Source organism: Pollicipes pollicipes, unplaced genomic scaffold (assembly GCF_011947565.3).
Source record: "Pollicipes pollicipes isolate AB1234 unplaced genomic scaffold, Ppol_2.1 Scaffold_5724;HRSCAF=6776_pilon_pilon_pilon, whole genome shotgun sequence".
Lineage (NCBI taxonomy): Eukaryota > Metazoa > Arthropoda > Thecostraca > Pollicipedomorpha > Pollicipedidae > Pollicipes > Pollicipes pollicipes.
In genome coordinates this window covers 46,743,181-46,756,269 of record NW_023596746.1, presented here as the reverse complement: position 1 = coordinate 46,756,269, position 13,089 = coordinate 46,743,181, and the positions used below count along the sequence as shown (strand labels likewise).

General features: G+C 48.8%; 1 protein-coding gene across 1 annotated transcript in view; it reads left to right on the top strand.

The window, feature by feature from the left end:
- The first annotated feature begins 1,932 nt into the window (after window positions 1–1,932).
- LOC119103891 (xenotropic and polytropic retrovirus receptor 1 homolog) overlaps window positions 1,933–13,089 on the top strand; it is a 38,433-nt gene continuing 27,276 nt past the window's right edge. The window contains exon 1 of the mRNA XM_037227578.1: window positions 1,933–2,350. The gene's annotated coding sequence lies outside the window, so the exon portion shown is untranslated. The remainder of the gene's footprint in view (window positions 2,351–13,089) is intronic.

The following is a 13,089-nucleotide window of genomic DNA, read 5'->3' as shown; positions in this document are numbered from 1 at the left end:
GTCCCACCTGTAGTCCCAGCACCTTAGCGCTGTTGTGCCTGCTGAGTTTAGTAGGGGTTCCGTAACCGAATAAAAGGGTCTGCTGTATAAAAATGGATGGATGGAATACAATGAAATATATATTGAGAACTTGTTTTTGCATAACGGACTTCATTCTAGCGCATCGACCGTAAACTGCCACAAAAGTTATTGAAACAAAAGACCCAAAATTTCACTTCCGGGCTGAAATATTGGTAATATGGCATTTCCCTGGTAGAGGGCCTGTCTCCCCCTTAGTTTTCATGACTAACTGGAGAACGTTTACAATTAACGTGCTAAATTTTACATATATTCACCTATTGGCGAATTGCACGCATACTTGGCGATTGCTAAATCCAGGTCAAATCAGGTCAGTGACCTAGGGCAGTTTCGGTCTGTGCATGCCGAACCAAAACGTAGGCGATGGGTGAAAATGTGCTCGCACTGTATCTCCATAGTCTGTTCACATAACAATGTCACTCCCTGACCCTATAAGGACAAATCCTGCTTGATCTTATACTTTAGCCACCAGTAACATCCATCTCGCTCGCGTAATTTAGGTTTTATCGGCTTTTAACCCGAAGATATTACTTCTTTACCTGTTATATGTGATATGCTATATTTCGGCCCTCCATGTCATCGTGAGACAATAACCTATGTCGTTTTTTCAGGTTTCTTGAAACCAACTGCATCATTGTAGATATTTGTCCGCCTTCTTTAAAAAAAAAAAACATTACGTACACTCCTCTATGTGGCATTTATTAAAAAAAATGATGTCGCACCAGGATAGTGAGTCCGTCACCTTTACATTGCCTTGAATCGCCCGTTAGCCATTACGCTTCCACGCCTCTCCGGTGGTGGTGCTGTATCGCTTCGTGGCGCTGTGTCGCTTCCCCGATGCCTCTCCGGTGGTCGTGGTGTATCGCTTCCCCGATGCCCCTCCGGCAGTGGTTCTGTATCGCTTCCCCGATGCCTCTCCGGTGGTGGTGCTGTCTCGCTTCCCCGATGCCTCTCCGGCAGTGCTTCTGTGGCACTTCACCGACATCTCCCCGGCAGTGCTTCTGTGGTACTTCACCGACATCGCTCCGGCAGCGGTTCCATGGCACTTCACTAACACCTCCCGTATTTTAAATGTTTATCGAACACTCAATATTTGTTGAGCACTCAATATTATCGAACATTGATGAACCCTCAACATTATCGTCATTTAGCACTACATCGTCGTTTAACCAGAACCTTCCTGTATTTGGGTCGTTAATTACTAAGGTAGCTAACACCGAAACTTTGAACCATGATGCTGAAAAAAACAGGACTCATAAATCTTTGTTATATCAGGTGATGTATGAACCGCTTATATCCCATGTACGTTATGAAAAAATGCGCACCGCGTCTTTTTTACGCATATGTTAACGGTACTTTTATTGAACTAACCACGAAAATTGCATTTCGCTGTGCTGCCCGCGCCAATTTGACGATTTTCAAGGCTTGCTTTAACGTATGTTCTTCTGGGGCTAAGACTTGTGGGCACAATTCGGTCCAAGTTTCGCAGTATTTAAGCTATGTTAATGTGGTCCCGCATTCGTCTGGATGAAGCCCATTTCTGCGACCCTTGGCGGTGACTGAGCTATTATCTAAGTTAGAGCGCGGCTTTGCCTTGGCCTGATGGCTCTCGAAGACCACTCCTGAAATGTCGCTTTATTACGCCACAAACACGGAGTTTATCGCATCGCACCCCAACACTGATGAACTCAGCGAACTGATGCGTCCTGGGCACGATGACTGGGGTCCATAGTGCCGTATGCCGCCACGGCGCGGCGCCACCGTCGTGCCCACGGGCCCGCCGTCCTGCAGAAGCCCGGCGCCCCGGGTCTCGGCCCGTCAGCAGTCGCTCTCCGGGGCTGCGGTCGGGCGGATCACGTGACATCAGTGCCGGACCGGCGGGCCGCGCGTCTGTCGGTGTCTAGCGCCGCCGCGGTGTTGGGTTCCGGCAAGCGACGCACCGACGCCTGTGGCTCCACGCGGCGTCCGGCCGCTCGCTGAGGGCAGCCGCGTTCCCCACCACAGAGTCGCGCCCGCTCGACCGTCCGCTGGGGCCGGCGCTCCCCTGATTCGCGGCGCCCTCTGCGATCCGCCTCGACCCGTGCCAGCCCCGGCCGACCGCGCACGGCCTCCGTCCGCCGGTGGCGTTGCTGGGAGGTGGTACGCGAAGGGTGCTGTGGTGAGGCGCCCCGTCGACGTCCGACGTCCGGCCGACCAGAGCCTCCGTCGCCGGCGACGAGCGCTGCGCGGCCAGGAGCGGCGTGCCGCAGTCACCAGCCGCAGCTCTGTCAAGGTGGGTGGCTGCAGGAGAATGCCAGGCGCCGCTCAGTCGTGTTTGCGGTCCGATGCATGGATCGCCAGATAAGGTGTGATACCAACGGACAAGTGGGGCGCGATACGCCGCGAGCTTGTTGTGTCGGTGCGGCCATGCGGGGCGGGGGCGTCACGGGACTCGACACGTGACAAAAGCTCAGCTGGGCGGCCAGCGCTGGCGGCCCGCGGTATTGGTCTCAGTTGGTCAGATGTAGGCAGTGACCAGGTGTATCACGCGTGCTGCAAACCACACGCCGAAAAGTAGTAGAATTGGAGCCGACGTATGAGGCCTACCGTGTCTAAAGGGAACGGAAGCGGGACGTGCTGGGGATGGTCTCATTCTTGTATCCAAGCCAGCCGTGCCAGCGAACGTGAACGCCGCTCAGACTGAGCTGCTGATCGGGCGCGGCGGTAGAACAAACGCAGAAGCTCGGGCTGAGACAAATCATCCCATGAGCCTCACGATGAATTTCAACTAGTTCTCTTCCCCTTGGGTGCAAATTATTTCGGTGATATTGGATAGCAGTGAACTGGTCGGCTTAAGGCGAATGCACGCTAGCAGCAGTCGACTGGCTCATGCTGCTGTGACAAAGGATGCTTGAACGCATATTTAGCTCATGACTATTCATTGATTCAGTCAGTGAAGTTCCTTGAGCGACAGTCAGTGCCGTCGTTTAAACCCTGGCAAGGAGCATGGTGAAGTGGACTTGTGACGCCTGGGGGAAGTGCCTCGCAGTTTCTTGGAGCCTTGAATCTTGAAACCTTGAACGAAAATTTCAACGGCTTAGGATCCTGAGGTACTTCTCAGCACGATTTTGAAATGAATCCCGGATCTCAGAAGATTTTTCGATGGGTTCAGAATACACCTGTATCCTGAAAGGTGCATGATCCAAAGCACAGGGTAGGATTCGGGAACGCGAATCGTGAGGTCTGCAGTATAGCAACATCCTCTCAGTCTGGCCGACTTGACCAGTCTGCGTGTACAAGCTTTTGTCAGGTTACGGCTAAAGCATGCCGAACTTTTGTGGGGCAGGGAGCCTCATACCTTTAGTGAAAATTATTTGGTAACTGCCGCCTGACATTCAAAGAACACGAGTAATGAAAGAACATCGGGCTAGCAAGCCTTACAAGCCTGGCTAAGACCTTAATTTTGGTTTTGGACTTACGGCTGATGGAAGAAAAATTTGGAAATGAGTACTTCCAAACAGGAAATGCGTGCTGATTTCCTCGATTTACATAGCACATAGTGGCACAAAGGCTTTCACTGGGAATGAAGTTTCAAGTTCGTAAAACTGCACATTGTGCGGGTAATAAATCTGTATCTTTACGTGTCGTCACCTGGACATAAATCACCAACAGTGAAAATCCGTACGAACCGGCCTATTGGCATGGCCCGCCGGTCGCCATTATTGCATTTTAATGTACACACATCTCAATCCCGAACAAAAGACAAGCCTGCTTGCTCCTGAATGCACAAATATCTGCGTCTTCATGAACCTACACTTAGGCCGTAGGGGAATCCCCCTGATACTTGGCGCTGGCACGAATGGGATGCTAGTTTTTTTTTACTTATTTTTTATTTGCGCACGCAAAACGCAAAACACGCCGGTAGGCAACATTGCAGGTTATCATATAGCAAGCATATGGATGGCAACCCGGCTGATATGTGGGCTGATATATATGGGCTCCCTGGGTCATCTGCGATGATCGATGATGGATCAGGTCACGTATTAAATGTTGATAACCTGGCTTGTGATATTGTGCCTGCCGCCGTTGCATTGCATTTCTCGTTCAGGTCGGTAATAAAACTTTTATTGTTAGCAAAACAGACAATCAACAGAATGTGACCTTTTAGCCCGACAGTGCATTTCTTAGCCATGATGGAATTGCTTCATTGCTGTCAGATATCATCGAGTTGAGTGAAATTACACGATAAGTGTGTGGTAAATGCAGCAATATTGTCAGCTTGTTGCAACTTTCGAATTAAGTTCCAAATTGAAGCAGCTCATCCCACGTGATGAGGCTTGAGGATTATTTCAACCAGTTATATATGTTTCCATGAATTAACTCGGAGGATCGCTGACAAAGAGATGCTGGATCCCAGACGATCTTTGGGTAACATCTTTCGAGAACTCCGGGATCCTTGAAAATACTTTGGTGGCAAAATAAGGTAGAACAGCTAAGGTTCTAAAGGACCCGTCGGCACTTGCTTAATGGATATGGAATCTCAGTGGACCCTCCCACAGCAATATAGGAGTAGATCATAGCTCCCGAAATACCAGCATCTATACAGGACTCAGGGATCTCATCCCGGGCTTCATTGCTGAGATCCGGGCACAGGTCTGCTCCTTCGTATGCACTTCATAGGCGACTCCATGCTTCACAAATCAGGCGAGTCTAAATATGCTTTACGATGTAAACAATATTCAAAGATGCCGGGTGCGCCTATGTTCTGTTGTTGCCTGACTTTTTTACGTACCGAACAAAGCATCCGAACAGTCAGTGTGCGAAGGTCCATAGGCTTTGTCCAGTCATTTCTTACTGTTGCCATGTTTCATTTCACTTGTTTGTACCCTTTGCATCCAGCCAATGTGCGCGATCCGTAAAAACTTTAAGCGACCACTTGTAACCTGGTGCGACTCCGAACTTAGTTCAAGGCTCCACCTTTGGGGGAAATGTGGTCATTTTGAATATACATGTGTGATTCTGTGGAATGTATGAGAATCCACGAAATTAGGAGACCAAACCACACTTTTGAGTCCCTAATGTCCTGGTGTAGAAAACTCCTAGCTTAAAATGGAGTAAAAGGCAGGGTTGTTTTCTCTTTGAACTCCTGCAGGAGCTGGTACGTTGTATGCAGAAAAAAACATGCTTCAAAATATGCCCGGTTCTCCCAAATTTTGGCCAGCTGTTGTGCGCCCACTTGATTTCTCTGCTGTGGGGCGGAACCTTTCCAATATGTTAATTGGCTCTCAAGCTCTTGAGATTAATTTACTGTGTTTCGTTGTCATTTGCCGTCAATGCACACTAAAAGGAACAGCGAAGCCGACCGATGGCCGCAGCAGTCAGCTGACCTTGCGTCCGCAGTCCGAAAGGAATGCTTGTAGTACTAATGACAGATGACATAGATCGCTGATCGCTGGAGCGATCCACTGGATATCAGGGTGGTTCCGAAATCGACGAGGAATGTATTCTAGGTTTAATTATTTCGCGCCATGGGACCGGTTTAAAGGCCTATCTGATTATCTGGCGTTATAGGTGGACGACATTGGTATTTAGCTCCGGAGCGAAAGTTGCGCCATTACTATTGCAGCAATAGTAATGGGGCTATGATCTTGATACCCTGTGTTTTGAGCCCCTTATTTCAATTCATGTCATTGAATTATCAAAATAGATGTCATGTGTTTGAGTACGAGATTTGTGATGTAGCGAGTAATTAACATAGCTGATTTCTTTTTAAAAGTGTAAGCGTACTCATTCATGACGTCATCATCGCACATAAAGTTCAGCAAATCCTGCATCACAAAGAAGCATGATGCCTCAACTGGAGCAATGAGATACATGAAACCTGCTAAGTGACTGACACCATGAAGATCGCAGTCCGAGACCTGGAAATACCTGAATATTGCAGTCCGAAACCTGGGAATGCATGAATGTTGCTGTCCGAGACCAGGAAATATTCATTCTCAAGCCGTACGTAGTTCAAACGAATGGCACGGAACTGTCTCTGGCTCCGAGCGCGTGATGCGGGCTTTCCGCGCGCCGTAGCCGATGAAGCGCAGGAGCACATGACTGAACACTGCTGCCGTGTCCCCTCTGGCCACACAGGACGGCAGAGACCGGTCATGTCCCACCTGGCTACACAAGACTGCCTGCAGAGACCAGTCACGTCCCACCTGGCCATGCAAGGCTGCAGAGTGTGCGTAATCAGCAATGCCGTAGCATGCCGTGACTAAGGAGCCAGGTAGCCAGTCAGTCATTAATGATTACAGCTACCTCGAAATGATGTTTGATCTAATCCTCACAGAGTTGTGAGTGTTGTTTTTAAGCATTTGTGAGCTTTTTTCCTGGAAGTCTGCTGGTTATGGGGCAATAGCTCTGCAAAGTTTCGGTCTCAGGGGATAAGCGTCCTGAGGGGCGAGCATGGGGGAGTGGTGTTCTCATTAACCAGCAAAGCGCGGTACGTGACACAAGTTGAATGATACCAGACGTGAAGATCGTCGCGGATGGTGTCAAAAAGTAAAATAATAAAGGCAGATGCCTTCCGCAGCCCATGACAACGGCCTCCATCCCTCTGTTAGAAGGTCTGCCTCTGATAATAACTTTATCAAGTGGAACCAATCAATGCAGCATCCAGGGGTGGTAAAACCTGCCGACTTGGTGGATGAGGTCAGCGACAAAAATGTATATATTCACGCGAAGCTTGGTGCCAAAAATGTTTTTGGACAGCAAATTTTGGCGACGGCAGAGACGAAAAATACAACACACTATGCAAAACATAGCATGAGGTCTCCATATCTAGATATTACGCCTCCATGGTAATACACTTCGTCACACAACACCAGCGTTTCCGTAAAGACTTTTTACCGTACTCTACGGCGCCATGTAGAGTCTTTTCTAAGTTTCATTCCAACTCGGGGACAACACTATCCTATGATTTTTAGTTAATCGGCCGACTCGGTGATAGTTCAGCGACAAATCAGTGTATTTCCTATGGCCCGGCCGGTCGGCCGACTGGCTGTTTTTAACAGCCGACCCTCAGTGTCCCGAACTAGACAGCATAAAATATTGAAAATATCCGCACATGAGGATTCATCTGGCCGCAGGGACATGTTTAAATAGTTGCGATGCGACTGATATGAGGTGAGCAGTGACTTTCAAGGCACCGCAATTTTGCAAGTGGCATTCGCATTGCGGTGTCATGCATACTTGCCTAGGATCTTATTTTTGATCTTGCTTACTTCGTTGGCTGTGCAACGATTCAACATCTTATCCTCAGCGACGAGAGGCACTGATACAGGGGTGTCAAGCTTTGCAAATTATTGGGGAGCAGAACCAAAGGCCCGACAACCTAGCCAACCCCTATTCTCACCAGATTTAGCCCACTTTCTTTTGATTGAATTCATTATATGTTTTCAATCCTTGTATTATTCGTAAAAGTCCTTAATTTAGGCTGCATAGAAGTCATGCAGGACTGGATCCAGGAAGCAGGCACTGAAGGAATGCGCCCTTTAGAGACCACTTTAGGGCACCGATGGCGCTCTTCTGTGGTGGTCATGGGAGGCGGCACCCATGTTGGTTGTGGGGAACGGGGACGGTGTTAGTCATGAAGAATTGAGGTTATTCCCGTATTCCAGAGCTTTTCACTACAATCTTATAAACCATGGGGTGTCTTATGGCGCTAGGCATGTGAAGTTTGTCGCATCGTTTATCCGCTCAGTTGTTATGATTTTTATCTTGTGATGAGAGCAACCATGACCTTTTGTTATGAACGTGGTAGGCGGCGCCACCTCACAGAAATATCAAAGAAGATAGCGGTTGTGTTATGATCATCTTTTACCCACGTTTTTGTAGTATTCCAGCCAAAAACATTGGGGGAGCCAAGACAAAATTGGGGCCCGACTCAGCAGGGGGGGGGGGGGGGCAGGGTCCTCAAAAAAGGTATACAAATCGACACCCGCGCATTGACAGCTCAGGGTAACTCGGCGGGATGATCCGAACAAGGTAGAAGTTGACTTGTGGGTATCCAAACCACCTTTTCAAGACACCAAAAAGGCTGTTGACTCACTGAAGCAGTCACAAGCGACCAGCCTTCTTCCCTTTGAAAAGAACCACGGGCTTGATGTTGAAGTCTGATGGCATTCCGCATGAAGGGAAGTAACAGGTGATAATAGTTCCGGAATGCCAGCTTATGCCATTTTCGCTCTCGCTGTCATTGAGAATGGTCACCAGTCACATAGATCTTCAAATCAGGGTTGTTCCTACGTTTTATTCAGTTGAGGGCTCCAGCCCTCCGCTATGTTTGTGAAGAAATGGGCTCATCTGGGAGACATGTATATTTAGTGGGTACCTTGCATGATTTCCACTGCTCCCAAATCCTTTCTCCAAAACCATTCCCCTGCTTAAAATGCAATTATTTCATCAACGTTCTGGTAGGATTTAAACAAGTACTCACCGCTCAACCTTTTGCTAACATGACCCTTTGTTGCTAGAAATTTAAATTATAACCAATAATGTAGGCCGTGGGAGGGCAGTGAAAGTCAGGGGTGGAATGGTGTAGCAAATGTACGCAATGAGAGTGGGGGCGGGGGACAGCTCTCACTGCTATCTACCCCTTTACTAAGAGTTTTACTTCAAATTGCAGGGGTTTTATGGCATTGTGGTGCAACTGTCTTATGAGGTCAGTGATAGGCTGGCATTTGGTTGTCTCTGAGGACAACGATGGCTATTTCCTGATGATAGCACCCCTACTGTAACAGGAAAGCTCTGGAAGTTGTTCATCCTGCAGTACTCATTCATATGGACATTTTCTCTGCACTTGTGGGCATGGCATTGCACGGATACAAATATGGTATATTGCAGTACTTTTTTGCCAACATTGAATTGTAGAATTGTCCTGTGGAACATCAGCACAATCGCTGTATACATTTAAGTACAGGGTTGTAAAGACAGGCAGCCTACCTTATATGCAGCCTACATTGAAGGTAGAAATTAATGTAGTTTGTGTGGTGATGACTTAATGACTTCGTCGATGAGTGTCAAATTTTCATGCTTGATTAGGGGGAGGTAGCAACCCATAGATCATGGACAATAAAGAAAGTCTAGGAAGGATAGTTTTGTGTTATGATTAGCTTTCCTCCACATCTTTTTTGTAATTTTCCAGCTAGGAATGTTGGTTGGGCGGACGGGGGGAGGAATCAGCATTGAGCGGACCAGCGCAACATAGATATTGGGTAATGCCCAAGAAATTAATCTGAATTGATACTCCTGCATTATACCTATCAAATATTACAAGTAACCTTAGATTTGCGTGTTACTTGCATGCAGAGGATAATTTTGGCTTACTGATTGAATTTCTACCAATGTTTGAATGTTGGTAATTAAATGTGTCATTCTGCTGCAGCAGTTGATGTTTTCATGATCTGAAATGCAGATTTTTATACCAGCATATGTAAAATAGATGAAAAGGGACGACAGCGAACAATTTAAACCCTTATCCTGACCCGCCGGTTTTTGTGACGGGAATCAGTGCGGGGGGGGGGGCGGTTGATTCCCCGACGTTTGCAAACAAAAAGGGTAAAGCCTTGCAAAAAACAAGCCAACAATGAACTGTCTTTGACGAGATCCCGTGAGTGGTAAGAAGTCTGTTGTTAATTAACTCCATTAGACCAAGTCGAAGGTCAGATTTTCCTAAAAAGCGAACATCAGCTTTGCATTTTCATATATATCAAATCATGTAACGTAATGGCATGGAACATAAAGAGACGTGTCCCTTGTTTAATTATGAGTACAATGACATGTATTTTTATCTGTTTGGAGCCTATATTTATAGTGTAGGGTTTGGTTCATGTGACAGTGTCAACCCTCCGCGCGCGGTCCGCGGAATCGTCGCTTGCCGCCCATCGCAGCCGCCAGCCTCGAATCGTCATGCAATGCTCATAAAAAGCATCGCTGCTCTGAAACCAGAACTGCTAGGGACACTTTTAGTGTCAACACGCGTGCAATGGATGCCCCGGAGGCTACAAACGATTTCAGCGAGACTATACAATATGCCATATCGGCATCCTCAGAAAACCGTAGGGGGCGGGGGTGTCGCATCGCCCACCGTCCCCCTCCCCCTCCTGTCAGGGCCAGTATTTTGTTCAGAAAGACCTAGCCGCCTGATGTGAAGTTATCGACAAATTTGGATATAATTGACTTGTTGGGCACGGCGAAAGGCGCCCTCCAGTCAGAATATGTAGCGCCAGGCTTTGAGCATGCCTAAGATATGGTCGATAGTTTGATGACGGTTGAGATGGGGCTCAAAGCGCACACGTGATTTTCATAACAGGCATGGCCTCTTGGAGGTGCCCACACTTGACGCCATTCCCAGTGTCGCTTGCCACGTCTTCGAGATCTGCCATGCATTCTGCTGCCCCGGCTATCGAGGTCCTCCGTTGTTTTTGTGGGGAGGTCGAGGAAAGCAAATCCAGCCGTAGATTGAGTTTAAACGTGAGTCCCCGCCAAGTCCCGAGGATGGAAGAACACTCCTGTTGTGGTTGGATTATTCCATTAGTCTAGAGCAGGTGCACCTGCTTTCCTAGCAGCAGCACTTATCCTGACATTTGTTGAAGGACAGTGTATGACTGAACGTTTGGGTTATGTGCGTGACATTCAAAATTGCAGTGATGAAAGAGACTTTCGCTGATAGCCTGATTACTGATGACGCTACTGAACATGAAACTCATGACCATTTTGTCATATGATATCACATTACGTTCCTGGCGACAATTTTTCCTCCAAAAATGTGGTCAGCGACAAAAAGTACACTTTTACCACCCACGGCAGCATCCACGCGCCATGGCGCACCTGATCTGCTGAAGAAATGGCTCGCTATTACTTTCATCTCATGCCCGAGAATGGTAATCGGTGGCACCTTTGAATTCACCATGATACACAGCTTCTGTAATTGTCACCAACTTTTTGCTAGAAACCGCGAACATTTTGGGTAAAAAGGGATGAAACAAGCAGGGCTAACCCGCGTGTGTTTTCCAAAGCCCAATCTACTTCTGAGGTAGGTTTCGGAAGTGTGAGTTGCAACTGACACATTTAACTACAATTTGTAGGGCTGGTTGCAGCTTTTGATCTTCACTTGTTGCTGAAATCCAGCGCCAATCGTAAAGCACGCCCAAACAGGAGTGCCTCTGGGGCTTGCTCTCGGTAGTGCGTGCCCGTCTACATGCCTCGGCTGCCGTGTTGTCTTCACAACTGTCCGACTTCTCCCGACTGAGATTCTGTTGGCGTCGTGTCGCCGTGACGCCAGGTCCCTAAAATCTTTGCAGATCCGATTTAGAATCGTGTTTTTCGGCTTCTTTAATATTGAAAAAATACGTTTTTCCTGTTCAGCCACCGGATGAGCATCGCGATGATATATGTGATCATTGGCCGCAAGGGTATTAAGCTCCAGGAAGCGTACGACAGACCCGGGCTAGGCAGATCCGATCGAATTGAAAGCTGTCTCACAGTTCAAGGACCCACTCGCCCGCGGCCTCTCTAATCCCATAACTCTAAGCTTAAAGACGAAACGCAGAGTTGTACTTTAGCTCTTCGGATTTTGTTGGGGCTGGCTGCGACTTAGGAACCAGAAAGCTCGGAACATGTTCAAAACTGTACATGCAAGTACATGGCCCCATGTGCGAAAAATTGGGCAACACACACGCACGCACGCACGCACGCACGCACGCACGCACGCACTCACGCACGCACGCACGCACGCACGCACGCACGCACGCACGCACGCACGCGCGCACGCTCGCACGTATGTATATATATATATATATATATATATATATATATATATATATATATATATATATATATATGCACATATGTTTGGGCTTCAATTTCCCTCAAACATGCCCACTTTCGTCTCCCTCCCCCATACCCTCTGCTCCCACACGGATCAACCGCGTGCCAAATCAACTATTTCCTGGGGATGGCCTGGGTCGCAGCTGTCGACGTCAGCACCACCTGACGGCGGGCGCTGAGCGGCCAGTGTCAGCACGGCAGGGCGTGCCCTGCTGCTGACCTCAGCACCACCTGACGGCGGGCGCTGAGCGGCCAGTGTCAGCACGGCAGGGCGTGCCCTGCTGCCGACCTCAGCACCACCTGACGGCGGGCGCTGAGCGGCCAGTGTCGGCACGGCACGGCAGGGCGTGCCCTGATGCCTGTGCCGGTCTGGCCTGCGCTGGGAGGGTACGCATCTCCGATCGCCACTCGAAGCCGTGATCAGGCGCCGTCTGATTCAATGGCTGACATCCGGAGCAGGCCAGGCACGGGCGGCGGTGCCGGCCGCTCACCCCCCCCCCCCCTCCGCCCTCCCTCCGCCTCCGTCCGGCGACAGCAGGATGCTCCCCTTTGCAAGCAGGGCGCTGTTACGGCTGTGGATGCCCGCACAGCTAGAGTTAGTTGCTCTCGGCTAGAGGACATCTGTGGTGTATTTTGTTTGTCCCGAACAGTTACAAAATGTGGTGGTTGGTGTTACCATAGAAGCCACAACTTCGGAGGGGGGAGGGGGAACGGACTGGACGATGAGCTGTCGAGCCTGAGGTAGAATTCGGGGGTAAGAAGTCAGCATATACCAATGCTTTTGTTACTGCTAATGCTACAGATATGCGGTTTGTTTGGCAGAGCCGTTTGAAACTCAAGTGGCGAAAAATTAGGCAATAATTTCACACCCAAATATGATCTGCTACAGCGCAGAAAACCGATGGGACACGCGGAGGGGAGTATAAACGTTTCAGCTTTACCTTTTGACGTTGGCTGGCGCAAGACATACTACGCACCGAATCGGTCAAAAGTCTCAGAATCCAGTCATGCAAATGCGAGCTCTTCTGGGTACAGCCTCTCTGACAAAGTCCCTTCGAGAACATAAGCAGTTCCAGAACTTTGGTCTGTGCCTGCTTGGTATAACCAAGACTCGTCCGATGCTGGCCAACATGTGCTCTGAGTGGGCCCCTC